This window comes from Heptranchias perlo, chromosome 7 (genome assembly GCF_035084215.1).
Source record: "Heptranchias perlo isolate sHepPer1 chromosome 7, sHepPer1.hap1, whole genome shotgun sequence".
Lineage (NCBI taxonomy): Eukaryota > Metazoa > Chordata > Chondrichthyes > Hexanchiformes > Hexanchidae > Heptranchias > Heptranchias perlo.
The window spans coordinates 92691005-92705270 of NC_090331.1; the positions used below are offsets into that span (position 1 = coordinate 92691005).

The window sequence follows — 14266 nt, forward strand, 5'->3', positions numbered from 1 at the left end:
GAGGCCCTGTAAGCTAAGTTTTAAACTTCCCTTTGTGGTGCCACAAGTAGTAGGAGTGCTCCTCCAAGACCCACAAGCCAAGTCTGGGCATCTGCTGCCCTGAGCTTCCCCGCCCCTTACCTTTCCACGCACGAGACCCTATCCAAACACTCCCACCCGTGACTTACCCGAGTGCCTTTGGGCTGTGAAAGCTTCAACTGCTACAAGTCGGTCGGCTGCCTCTTACCGCCAGTTTCGGGTGGGCAGCTGGCCGGTGGGATGCAAATGAGGTCCGGCTGTTACAGGCTCTGAATGTATTGTTCCCCTGCATCTGTGCGCAGGTTCCTGACAAGTGTTGTGAGCCATATGTTCAGGGAATACCCCTTGTCCCCAAACAGCAAGCCTGATACCCGATGATCTAGGTGGAAGAGAGAGTTTGAGGACAGGTGCAGGATGAAGGCATCATAACAACTGCCGGGAAACCAGGTACAGACTTGCATGATGCAGTACCTCTTGTCGCACACCAGCTGTACATTCAGCGGGTGGAAGCCCTTCCTGTTCATGTATACTCCGGGGTCTCAATATGGAGCATACTAGGCTCTGTGGGTGCAGTTAACTATGCCCTGTACCTAGGGGGAGCCCAGAGCCATTTCATCCTGCTTTGCCGCATCCAAAGGGAAGGAGATGAAGTCATTTGCTTTGGCAAAGAGTGCATCCGTGACCTGCTTGATGCAGGCATGTATCGCAAATTGATATGTTGCTTATGTCACCTGTTGCAGCCTGGAATGATTTTGAAGTGTACAATTTCAGGCCCACAGGCAAAGAACTGTATGACCTGGTGCTGGATTGCAGTTGGTGCTGTAACAGGTGTCATAGCTCAGTAATAGCCTTTCCGGTGAAGCAGAGTCGCTAAATACACGGCTCCTCACTCAACTGGAGGTACAATTTTCTTCTCCTGTAAACTGTTTTGGGGTAAGGATTCCTGAAAGTTCTCCACCTTCGCCCACTTCTTCCTGCAGCTGCAGATCTCTCCGCTCTTGCATATGGCTGATCCTCCTGCTGGTCCTCCAGCCACAACGGCATACTGAGCAGCATGCCCACGTTGCCAGAGAAAGTTTGTGAAGAAGCCTCTGAGCAGAAATTCTGCAGTCAGCTACAGCAGGCAGTACAGCTAGAAATAAGCATTAAAACCCACTAGCAGTCTGAAACAACTAAGCAGGTACTTACCTAATTGCAGCTGAAATTCCCTTTAAATAACGCTGGTACAATGTCTCTCCTGATTGTTCATGCCCAGGATTTGTGGGCGGGTTTAGAATGGGCTGAGGAAGTTGAAAATTGCAGTAGGGCCCTGAAACAGCCTCATTTACATATCTTTATTAGGCGTCTATAGGTTTCGGCAGACATTGGGCACGCAAGATACTCACCCAAAGTGCGGAAATTTAGCACTCATTTTACCAGTGCTTGACAGGCAGCTATGAGTTGAAAGTCCGCCCTCCCCACCCCTCCAGGGAGTGAAAAGAAAGAAGAAAGAAAGGTTTGCATTTATATAGCACCTTTCACAACATCAAGACGACCCAAAATGCATTACAGCCAATTAAGTACTTTTGAAGTGTAATCACTGTTGTAATGTAGAAAACGCGGTTGCTGCTCTCACAAACAGCAACGTGATAATGGCCAGATAACCTGTTTTAGTAGTGTTGGTTGAGGGATAAATATTGTCCAGGACACCGGGGAGAACTCCCCTGCTCTTAGACCAAGACCAAGTGCAGTCTTCAGGAAAAGCAGGGTTCGAGGGTAGGGAATAATTGGACTAGGGTGTGCTGATATAATTCAGTCCCCATTTTAAAGTAATACTTATTTTATATAATAATTTAATTCTATATTGTTACTTAGTAATGGCAATGTAGGAAGCAGAAAAATAAAGTTGGTTTGGAGCAAAGGAGTTTCCCTGCAGTACAGGCTGAGGAGCTGTACTGAGCCACTACAACACAACCACTGGATGTAATTCCAGTATAAAATGTTTGAATAGGTAGTTTCCATTAGAAATGTGTACAAAGGAATTTGTAATGGAAAAAGTAACACAAAGGTGTGGCAAAAATGTGACAAAAGGAAGTAAGGTTTTGTGGACAGGAATGAGGCCATTTTGAGAGCTCCATCCTGTGGGAACTGGGTGTTAGAGCCCTGAAAATCAAGGTGCAGTACTTACTATCCTGTTCCTGTCCTCAATCCACCTGCCGCAATGTTCTTCAAGCCCTTCACCAGGGGAGCCCAAGCACTCGCCTGTTTATAGCAGGAACCTATTTGTAATATGCAAATTGGATACCGATGCAATTTTGAGGTACCAATGGGCAGAATGTGCACCGAGCACTCTCCCCCCATTGGTATCAGGCATTGAGGGGGGGCAGAAAGCTCAGAAAACAGATGAGTGGCTGTTTTTCTCAGATTTTTGTGGGGCCAGAAGGAGCAATTGGGGCAGATTTCCTCTGCACTGTGTAAAACAACTGTATACCTAGTTACAAAGACCATGGGCATGATCTTAACTTGGAGCCAGGAACCCAGCCCGTCCCTAGATATTTGTGTGGTGAACCCGGAAGCCAAATGAGTGCAGGCAATATGATAAATTAATAAGACACTCTACAATTAAGTGGGCAAGTTGGAGTCGGGATGCGGTCCCACGCCTAAAACTGTTACTTTAACCTCCCACCCGCCCCAACCCACCCATTTTTGGGGGTTAAAATTATCCCCATGTTTACATTCACTACCCACAGCCCATAAAGGAAATCTTTGCCATTGTTGGGGCCGAATAAAAAGAGCTTTATTCTGCATCTGGTCACGTTATATTATTTGAGAATGCTTGATGCTAAAACTTTATGTCAAAAGTGAAAACTGACTGATTGCACAGTGTTAAGACTAATCAGCTTGACGAGCATTAAAAATGTACCAAGATTATAAATTAACAGGGAAAATCATATGAATTAAGCACAAACAATATGACAAGTGAATAAGACACTTAAGATCAGTTATATGTCACTTTTGTAGTCCAGTCTAGTTAAGAGAATGTTTATAAGCTGCACTGTCTCTCCCTCTTCCTGGTCACTTTGTATTTTTGCTAAAATATAAAACATAAAAAGCATGGTATCATGAATGTGACGAGTTTCAGCAGTGAAAAATCCATTAAATATGTTGAAACAGAAGAGGTGATGATATTGTATTGCTTTGCATTTAGACAGAGGATCTGAGTGCATCAGATGTTAAACAACATAAATTATGTCATGCTGCTTTTGTTAGACTTCACAACATAGCTAGATTCAAAGTTGAGGAATACAGCAGCTAGTTGATGAGATCAGACCAAACATATTTGCAGGAAAGGCTCTGGGCATGGAGTATCTTCTTTTCTGATAAAGTTGTCCAGCTGTCACTATACCATTCTAAGTTCAAGGGAGGTCCAAAGCAACATTATTGTACCCAACCACAGCCTAATTCATGCAAGCCGTAACTGGTTTACATTGGGACAGTTTCTCTTTAGTGCCGCAATGGGGATAATATATTAGCATGGATTGAGGATTGGTTAACCGACAGAAAATGGAGAATAGGAACAGACGGGTCATTTTCAGGTTGGCAGGTTGTAACTAGTGGGATGGCTCAGCTGTTTACAATCTGTATCAATGACTTAGACTAGGGGACCGAGTGTAACGTATCCAAGTTTGCTGATCATACAAAGTTAGGTGGGAAAGTAAGCTTTGAGGAGGATGCAAAAAGACTGCAAAGGGATATAGACAGGTTAAGTGAATGGACGAGAAAGTGACAGATGGAGTGTAATGTAGGGAAATGTGAAATTATTCACTTTGGTAGGAAGAATAGAAAAGCACAATATTTTTTAAAAGGTCTAAGAAATGTTGCTAGTCAAAGGGATTTGGGTGTCCTTGTACATGAATCACAAAAAGTTAACATGCAGGTACAGCAAGCAATTAGGAAGGCAAATGGTATGTTAGCCTTTATTGCAAGGGGGTTGGAGTATAAGAGTGAGGAGGTCTTGCTGCAATTATATAGGGCTCTGGTGAGACCGCACCTGGAGTACTGAGTACAGTTTTAGTCTCCTTACCTAAGGAAGGATATACTTGCCTTAGAGGGAGAGCAACAAAAGTTCACTAGATTGATTCCTGGGATGAAAGGGTTGTCCTGTGAGAAGAGATTGAGTAGAATGGGCCTATATTCTCTGGAGTGTAGAAGAATGAGAGGTGATCTCATTGAAACATACAAAATTCTTAGGGTAGAGAGGTGGAGAGGCTAGGGAGGGAATTCCAGAGCTGAGAGCCTAGGCAGCTGAAGGCACAGCCACCAGTGGTGGAGCAATTAAAATCGGGGATGAGCAAGAGGCAAGAATTGGAGGAGTGCAGAGATCTCTGAGGGTTGTAGGACTGAAGGAGGTTACAGAGATAAGAAGGGGCGAGGCCATAATCCCAAGATAAGGGGTCGGCCATTTAGGACTGAGATGAGGAAAAATTTCTTTACTCAGAAGGTTGTGAATATTTGGAATTCTCTACCCCAAAGGGCTGTGGATGCTCAGGCGTTGAATATACTCAAGGCTGAGATCGATAGATTTTTGGACACTAAGGGAATCAAGTGATATGGGGATAGGGCGGGAAAGTGGGGTTGAGGTAGAAGATCAGCCATGATATTATTGAATGGCGGAGTAGGCTCAAGGGGCCATACGGCCGACTCCTATTCTTATGTTCTTATGTAATTTGAAGAGCTGCTTCCAAAGCAGCTGAATCAAATGTGACGGGTGTGTTAATTTTTGAATCTGGAAGGTTAGTACTGTTGCATCCATCTACCATCCTTGGAAATGACTAAAAGACTTATCTTCCAAGTTACAACAATGACAACAACTTGCATTTATATAGCACCTTATCATAGCAAAATGTTCCAAGGCGCTTCACAGGAGCGATTTTCAAACAAAATTTGACACCAAATCACATAAGGAGATATTAGGACAGGGGAGGTAGGTTTTAAGGAGCGTCTTAAAGGAGGAGAGAGAGGTAGCGATGCAGAGAGGTTTAGGGAGGGAATTCCAGAGCTTAGAGTCTAGGCAGCTGAAGGCACAGCCACTAATGATGGAGCGGTTAAAATTGGGGATGCGCAAGAGGCAAGAATTAGAGAAGCTCAGAGAACTCGGAAGGTTGTAAAGCTGGAGGAGATTACAGAGATAAGGAGGGACAAGGCCATGGACCGATTTGAAAACAAGAATGAGAATTTTAAAATCGAGGCACTCCCGGACCGAGAGCCAATGTAGGTCAGCGAGCAGATGGATGAATGGGATACGGGCAGCAGAGTTTCGGATGAGTTCAAGTTTATGGAAGGTGGAAGATGGGAAGCCAGCCAGGAGAGCATTGGAAGAGTCAAGTCTAGTGGTAACAAGGGCATGGATGAGGGTTTCAGCAGCAGATGAGCTGAGGCAGGGGCGGAGACGGGAGATGTTATGGAGCTGGAAGGAGGCAGCCTTGGTGATGGAGCAGATATGTGGACGGAAGCTCATCTCAGGGTCAAATAGGACGCTGAGGTTGCAAACGGTCTGGTTCGACCTCAGACAGCGGCCAGGAAGAGGGATGGAGTTAGTGGCTAGGGAACGAAGTTTGTGGCGGGGACCAAAGACAATGGCTTCGGTCTTCCCAATATTTAGCTGGAGGAAATTTTTGCTCATCCAGTCGGAAAGCAATGTGACAAATCAGAGACAGTGGAGGGGTCGAGGGAGGTGGTGGTGAGGTAGAGCTGGATGTTGTCAGCGTACATGTGGAACCTGAAGTTGTGTCAGTAGCAGTGGCATACTTCTATACTGGGCTCTCAAATTGTTTGATATAGTACTAATTTCTGAGATTGGTATTAGAATGGATGGAAAAACATGATTTGATTTTCTGACTGATGCTGATTATTATTCTAAAAATGTGGCAATACCACAACAACAACAACTTGCATTTATATAGTGCCTTTAATATAGTAAAATGTCCAAAGTGCTTCACAGTAGCATTATAAAACAAAATTTGATACCGAGCCACATAAGGAGATATTAGGACAGCTTGATCAAAGAGGTAGGTTTTAAGGAGCGAATTAAAGGAGGAGAGGGAGAGGTAGAGATGCGGAGAGGTTTAGGGAGAGAATTCCAGAGTTTTGGACCGAGGCCGCTAAGGGCCATCAATTTTTATGCAATTTCACAAGACTTGATATACGCCATCACTTGCAAAATTTCACAACACATCGGTTGTGTTAAGGTTTGGCAGTTGATCACTGTAGTAGATATGATGACATTGAAAGAATTAACATGGCACTTGCTGAAAGCCAGCTTGTACAAACAGAGGAAAGGGAAGAATAAGGCCATCAAATACTGAACCTGGTGAATTTGTTTAAGCAGCTGCAGACAATAATAACAATGTGAAGAAATTTCAGATGAAAACCGAGGGTGGAGATTGAATGGTGAGCAAAAGTTAGGAAAATACTTACAGGCAGTGACGAAAGGCATGATTGAAGAGATACATTTTGACGAGGCTTTTGAAGTGGGGAAATATATAATGGGGAGCAGAGGTCATAATAGCTGAAGGCTCTGCCACCAATGGTTGAGCGCAAGGTTGGGAGGAAGGCAGCATCAGAACAGCAGAGAGTGTGAGCAGGAAGATCTCTATTGGCAATCCCTAGATAATTGAGTAATATTGTTTCTCAGCATAGAAAAAAAATCGGGTTATAAGATTCGATTTAGCATCTATCATAACTTGCGGTAAAGCATTCCACATTCCAATAATTCAATGTATGAAAAAAAGGTTGTAGAAGAAGTGCATGCAGAGTTGCATAGCCTTTTTGATTATTTTTTGTACCTGTGTACTAGCTGCACACTAATGATATGTGTACATGGACACCTAAATCCCAATGTTCCTCCACAATTCCGAGATTCATTGAGTTACATCGAGTCTACAAAACAGAATCAGGACATTCAGCCCAACTGGTTTATGTTTTTTTTATTCGTTCATGGGATGTGGGCATCACTGGCGAGGCCGGCATTTATTGCCCATCCCTAATTGCCCTTGAGAAGTGGTGGTGAGCCGCCTTCTTGAACCGCTGCAGTCCGTGTGGTGACGGTTCTCCCACAGTGCTGTTAGGAAGGGAGTTCCAGGATTTTGACCCAGCAACGATGAAGGAACGGCAATATATTTCCAAGTTGGGATGATGTGTGACTTGGAGGGGAACGTGCAGATGGTGTTGTTCCCATGTGCCTGCTGCTCTTGTCCTTCTAGGTGATAGAGGTCGCGGGTTTGGGAGGTGCTGTCGAAGAAGCCTTGGCGAGTTGCTGCAGTGCATCTTGTGGATGGTACACACTGCAGCCACTGTGCGCCAGTGGTGAAGGGAGTGAATGTTTAGGGTGGTGGATGGGGTGCCAATCAAGCGGGCTGCTTTATCTTGGATGGTGTCGAGCTTCTTGAGTGTTGTTGAGCTGCACTCATCCAAGCAAGTGGAGAGTATTCCATCACACTCCTGACTTGTGCCTTGTAGATGGTAGAAAGGCTTTGGGGAGTCAGGAGGTGAGTCACGTGCCGCAGAATACCCAGCCTCTGACCTGCTCTCATAGCCACAGTATTTATATGGCTGGTCCAGTTAAGTTTCTGGTCCATGGTGACCCCCAGGATGTTGATGGTGGGGGATTCAGCGATGGTAATGCCGTTGAATGTCAAGGGGAGGTGGTTAGACTCTCTCTTGTTGGAGACGGACTGCTTCATTATTTGAGGGGTTGCGAATGAAACTGAACACCGTGCAATCATCAGCGAACATCCCCATTTCTGACCTTATGATGGAGGGAAGGTCATTGATGAAGCAGCTGAAGATGGTTGGGCCTAGGACACTGCCTTGAGGAACTCCTGCAGCAATGTCCTGGGGCTGAGATGATTGGCCTCCATCAACCACTACCATCTTCCTTTATGCGAGGTATGACTCCAGGCACTGGAGCGTTTTCCCCCTGATTCCCATTGCTCAGTGTGGGCTCCGCCAGGACCACTCGGCTCCAGACCTCATTACAGCATTGGTCCATACATGGATAAATGCGCTGAATTTCAGAGGTGAGGTGAGAGTGACTGCCCTTGACATCAAGGCAGCATTTGACCGAGTGTGGCACCAAGGAGCCCTAGTAAAATTGAAGTCAATGGGAATCAGGGGGAAAACACTCCAGTGTCTGCCTGCTCGGGCACTATTTGAAGAAGAGCAGAGAGCTCTTCCAGTGGCCTGGCCAAAATTCATCTCTCAACCAAAAATAGATTAGCATGTAATTTATTTTATATGTTGTTTGTGGGATCTTAGTTGCTGCAATTATACTTCAAAAGTACTTTACTGAGGTGCTAGATAAAAGCCAGTTCTTTCTTTCTAGTGTATCGTCTTCAAGCCCAAACCAGTGCTAACAGCTCCACCTGTTGTCACAATAATGCAATTAATCTCTTTACATGACTAAAGTAGCTAGTGGACTGGCAGTAATTTCATAGCCCCATAATGAAAATGGAAACTTCTGTACAGTTGTCCTCACGAGGTGTTTAAAATCTGATTTGGCTAGTCAAAATGAATGCTGTACTACGGTTCTGTCACAGAAGTGCTCTATCTACCATGTAGTCCGTGAGAATACCAAAAAGCTGTTTACTTAGACAATGGTTGAGCGTGTGTGATGGTGCGTTACTGCAACTGAGCAATCAAACCAAGATCTCTGTTATATATTCACAATATTATTTTATATGTAAATATTTTGAAACATTGTATTTAATTTTAGAATCAATTTAGGAGGCTTGGTGTTATATTGCATGTCAAAATGATGGTGTTTCTTTGATCTACAATGCTGAAAACAAAGAGAACTTGGGCTTCTAAGCTGGAAGTTTTGCTGAAAGAGGGTGATCGTTTGAGCCTGAAGGGAGAGTCATTTGACCAGTCCTTCAGTGGAAGGGGGTCATTATCAAAGAATTGCACAGGAGGGGGAAAATTGGAAAGTAGAAACTTGGCCTACAGCAGGTAATTCTGAATCTATGCCAGCAGAACACAATATTTATCTTCACTTCTTCATCAAAAGATCTTTTGCCAAGTTGTACTGGCGAAAAAGGTAAGTTAACCCCTTATAAACTATTTCTTTTATGAACTTTTGTGTGTGTTTTTTTACTGTGTAGTATATGCCTTGTTCTTTTATTTCATTGTATTGCTTGTAAATAAATATTGTAGCAATTCTAGCTTATACTAGTCTAGTCCTGTAGGAGGGTCTTTCTACTTTACAAATTGATTGAAGAGCGTGTCAATCCTACATAAATTCCAATACCCAATTTACTGCAGTTAGGTTAATTATTTGCTTCCGTGAGGTCAGAACTTATAAAAAGCATACTTCCAATTTGTGAGGGATAAAATCCACTCACAGGAAGAACTGCGTGATCGTTAAAAGGAAAACAGTGTTTTAAGAGCCATAGCAGTAACAGATCCAACGCTGATGATTTTACCCAAGCTAACTTTGCATTACCTTCCATTTACAAATCTTTTGCTCATCACCAACTCGTTGATCTACCATGGTGTTGCTCAGAGATTAAAACAATTGTATCTATTCACATAACTTCTCTCTAAATTTAAAATTCTTTCTTTGTTGCTGCTAGTCTTTCTGCTTATGTTCCATTCCGTCAAATTGTAGTCTATCTATCTCTCTGTTTGTGCCCAACTCTTTTCCATGTCCATCAGCTGATTCCTGACGCAGCCATTTTGATATTGAACTGGACAAAATGATATGCTACATGTCATATTTATGTTAACACTCTCAAACTCTAATTAAATACAAAGAGAGTGAATTTTAAAAATCTAGGGAGATCAGGAAAACATCCCATAGTTAAAATCCAGGCCTTGAATTTTCGTGGGGTTCTCCAGATCTTCTGCAACTAACCTCGGTGGGAGATTGTCAGAAGCCCTGGAGAAGCAGATAATTGGACATCTTTAGCCATTCATGCCATTTCTCTGGGGGTTCCACTGATCACAAGCTAGAGAACCCAAGCAGAAATCTCTGGAATCAGTTACAAAACTCAAGTCTTTAAAAATCCACAGATAGAGAATAAAGTTTACACCCAATGTCACATTTAATGTCAAAGATAAAGTAAGTAAAGAAAAAATACAGTTTGAATTTCTCTGACCCCTCCCCCTTCTCAATCTGTCTTTTCTAACAACATAATTGCACATGCTCCACACAGTTTCAAACACTTGGCAGAAAATTTTGGTTGTGAGTAAACTTTTTTTAAACTTTTAAACAGGGTTGACTTCTCTTTTAAAACAATAATTCTGTATTTTTTTTAAGTTCTCCATTTTAAAATAAACTACACATTCATAGATTTTTAAAGTTTAAGGAACCAAATCTAGTTTATACGACTTTATTTCAATAAAATACCTTTGACAGCGACAATATATCAATATTTTGAACTAATTCCTAGAACATCATAAGCAATTTCTACATTATTTCATTTTTTTTTAATATCAATATGGTTTGCTAATGTTAAAAAAGACTGAGCACTTGCACTGATCAGAGAAAGCCAGCATGGATTTGTAAAGGGTAAGTCATGTCCAATAAACCTAGTTGAATTTTTTCTGGAGGTCACTGACATGGTAGGTAAGAGAATGTCTATGGATGTCATTTATATGGACTTCCAGAAGGCATCTGATAAGGTTCCACACAAGAGATTGTTAGCAAAAATAAAAGTGTATGGAATTGGAGGCAACCTACTAGAATTGGTTAGGAGGTAGGTGACAGAGAGTAGGGATAATGGGTGTGTACTCCAATTGACAAGATGTGACTAATGGTATCCCCCAGGGATCTGTACTGGGGCCTCAGCTTTCCACTATATTTATCAACAACTTAGATGAAGGAATAGAGAGCCGTATATCCAAGTTTGCTGATGGCACTAAGTTAGGAGGCACACTAAGTAATGTAGATGGGAGCAGGAAGTTGCAAAGGGACATTGATAGATTAAGTGAGTGGGCAAAACTGTGCCAGATAGAGTTCAGTGGGGGGGAAGTGTGGTGTCATCTGCTTTGGACCTAAGAACGATAGATCAAAGTATTTTCTATATGGTGAGAAGCTAGGAACTGTGGAGGAGCAGAGAGATTTAGGGGTCCATGTACAGAAATCACTAAAAACTAGTGGACAGGTACAAAAAATAATTAAAAAGGCTAATGAAATGTTAGCTTTTATCTCAAGGGGGCTGGAATACAAAGGGGTGGAAGTTATGCTACAGTTAGATGAAGCTCTGGTTAGTCCGCATCTGAAGTATTACGTTCAGTTCTGGGCACCGCATCTCAGGAAGGATATATTGGCCTTGGAAGGGGTGCAACACAGATTCAACAGAATGATACCGGGGTTAAAATGGTTAAATTATGAGGATAGGTTGCATAGACTTGGCTTGTATTCCCTTGAGTATAGAAGATTGAGGGATGATCTAATTGAGATGTTTAAGATGATTAAAGGAGTTGATAGGGAAGATACAAAGAAACTACTTCCTCTGGTGGGGTTGTCCAGAACATGGTGGCATAATCTTAAAATTAGAGCTAGGCCATTCAGGGGTGATATCAGGAAGCACTTCTTCACACAAAGGGTAGTGGAAATCTAGAACTCTCTCCCCCCAAAAAAAAAGCTGTTGAGGTTGGGGGCCAATTGAAAATTTCAAAATTGAGATTGATAAATTTTTGTTAGGTAAGGGTATTAATGGAAACAAGGCGGGTAGATGGAGTTAAGATACAGATCAGCCATGATCTAATTGAATGGCGGAACAGGCTCAAGGGGGTGAATGGCCTCCACCTGTTCCTATGTTCTATTCCCAATGATTTGAACTTGAGCAAAAACCAGTTGAGAATTATATGTATATTTGCTTAGCTAAAATGCTGAACCTACAAAGGAAATAATGAATTACTCAATTAATAATGAAGATGTTTGTTACACTTCTATAATAGGAGCGCTAGTCCATGTACTACATTATACTATTTTGCTGCTAAGTTACATCTGTGTTTAAGTTGACCTGTTGCTTTGAGGCAAAAACCAGTTGAGAATTATACGCATACTTGCTTAGCTAAAATGCTGAACCTACAGAGGAAATAATGACATTACTCAATTAATAATGAAGATGTTTGTTACACTTCTATAATAATTTAAGTTGACCTGTTGCTTTAAGGCCACTAAGTCTAATTGCAGTAAATAAGAACAGCCAAAGATCAATTAATAGTTAATTACAGTTAATGAGGAATGTCTGCAGATTTATAGGTGCTTGTAGATTCGCAGCTCCCGTTTAGAAGAACCCAGCATGAAGTATTTGCCTTTCTCCTTTTTTCTTTTTAAAATATATCTGACACGTTGGATGGACTTGAAACATTTATTTATACGACTGGAGCTCCCATGGCGCTGCTTACATTGAGTTGGAGGATATGCTATTTTATTAACAGAAGTGCAATGCATTATCAGGATCACTGATTTACAGTGGCTGAATGTGTCTCATGCCATAGTATTCCCAGATTTTTACTATAGCTTTAGGGATCAAATTCAGCAAGTCTATCCATTTTCCCATGAAAACTGCAAATGAGTGGTATTGATCATTATTACAATGTATTCATTTTTTCCCCTAACAATGTTCAAAGCCCTGGATACACAGGGTCCAATAAACAGGGTGGTAGAGAGACCAAAATTGGACCCACTGTCTTTAAACTCTGCCGTCAATAAAATCCTCTTTATTGATTGAAATGACAAAGCTAAAAGCATCTAATTTCAAGGCCAAACTCTTGGTCCCAATTTTGCAGTTCAGGTCAGCAAGAATTTAATATATTTGCATACATCGTATCTTCAGTTTTATTATTTACCTGATTTCTCTCTAAACATTGTTTTTATTCAGTATTTTCAAAACATATAAAATAAAACTAAGAATATGTTGGGTTTGCATCTCTCTTCTCAGAGAGTATAATTGTAATAAAGTACTTAGTCATGTCATCAAAAACACAAATATAGTCTGTGGACATAGAACAAACAAAAGTCATCTGAGTCCAGGAAATCTTTATATTTACGCACATGAAACATCTCTGTGAAACTTGTCAACTTTACAGCCCTTCCATAATAATTGGCCCAGAATTTGCCATTAAAATAACAGCGAGGCTAACGCTGCTCACCGTTATTTATGTGCAACTCACACCGCAACAAACTCGGAAATCCAAAAATTGCTGTTCGAGATGCGCCGCTCTGCCATCAGCTTGGCGAAAAAGGGATCTCGCTGTCTGCCTCACCATTCAAATGCATTAAATGATGTGAAGTTCCTGTAGTTGCACGATAGACACGAACAAAACTCACCACAGAAAGTTAAGTCAAGTCATTTCAAGTCTAAGTACCCTTTTAACGGCATAAGTGTTACTTACTGCCAGTCAACCTCTCTGACAATGAACATTAACTATTATATGTGTGGAGTCTCATTCCTTCAGGTATTGTTGATGGGGATTTTTTTAAATTTAAGATTAATTTTTTTTTGACATTTTTTTCTCTCTTTTTTCTCTCTATTAATCCAATCTATCATTCCCTCTCTTTCTCTTTCTGTACCTGATTTGACATTGAATTCACCCATTTAATTTATACTTCCTTCTCAGTCCTTGCACTGTTAATATTACAATCCTTCAATCTGATTGTTTAAGAAGACACACAGCTGCTTGCTCTGTTCACTCAGTCCCAGATGCCCTGTAGGGGGCATTGCGCTGTTTCCATCTCCCACTTCCAGCAACTTGCGGCGCAAAATATCATGGAGATTAAACGGGCAAGGGCAAGGGCAAGTCTAACTAACAGCAGGCGCTGTTCGTTGATCGTTTACAGCAAATTCTGGGCCAATACTTTTCAATGGCAAAGCACTGGAGAAGACTGCAATCAACACAGTAGAATTATAGACATTTATCTTTGTTGATAACTAAAAAAGGCAGTATTGGGTTAAAGCAAATCATTGTTTACGTTCAGCATTTGGAAATTATACATTAGTCACCTTTTTAATAAACTGATTCTGATTTTAAATAAAATAGATATAGTATTACAGTACAGAAACAGACTTCATCTTCCAGCTTTGTCCATCTAATTTGAACTTTAAATCTATAAGGAATGGATGGGAGGTAGGTATTTTGTTCTATGGGCTTCCAGCTGAACAAAAATCACTTAACCAAACTAATCTGGATTAAAAGCACTGATATAAGCATTTAGTAATTATGTAACATCTAGTCACTAACTTCTTTCCCTTAAAAC

General features: G+C 41.6%; 1 protein-coding gene across 1 annotated transcript in view; it reads right to left on the bottom strand.

Moving 5' to 3' along the window:
• Positions 1-14266, bottom strand: part of LOC137323411 (sperm-associated antigen 16 protein) — a 982420-nt gene that overhangs the window by 755116 nt on the left and 213038 nt on the right. The window lies entirely within an intron of this gene.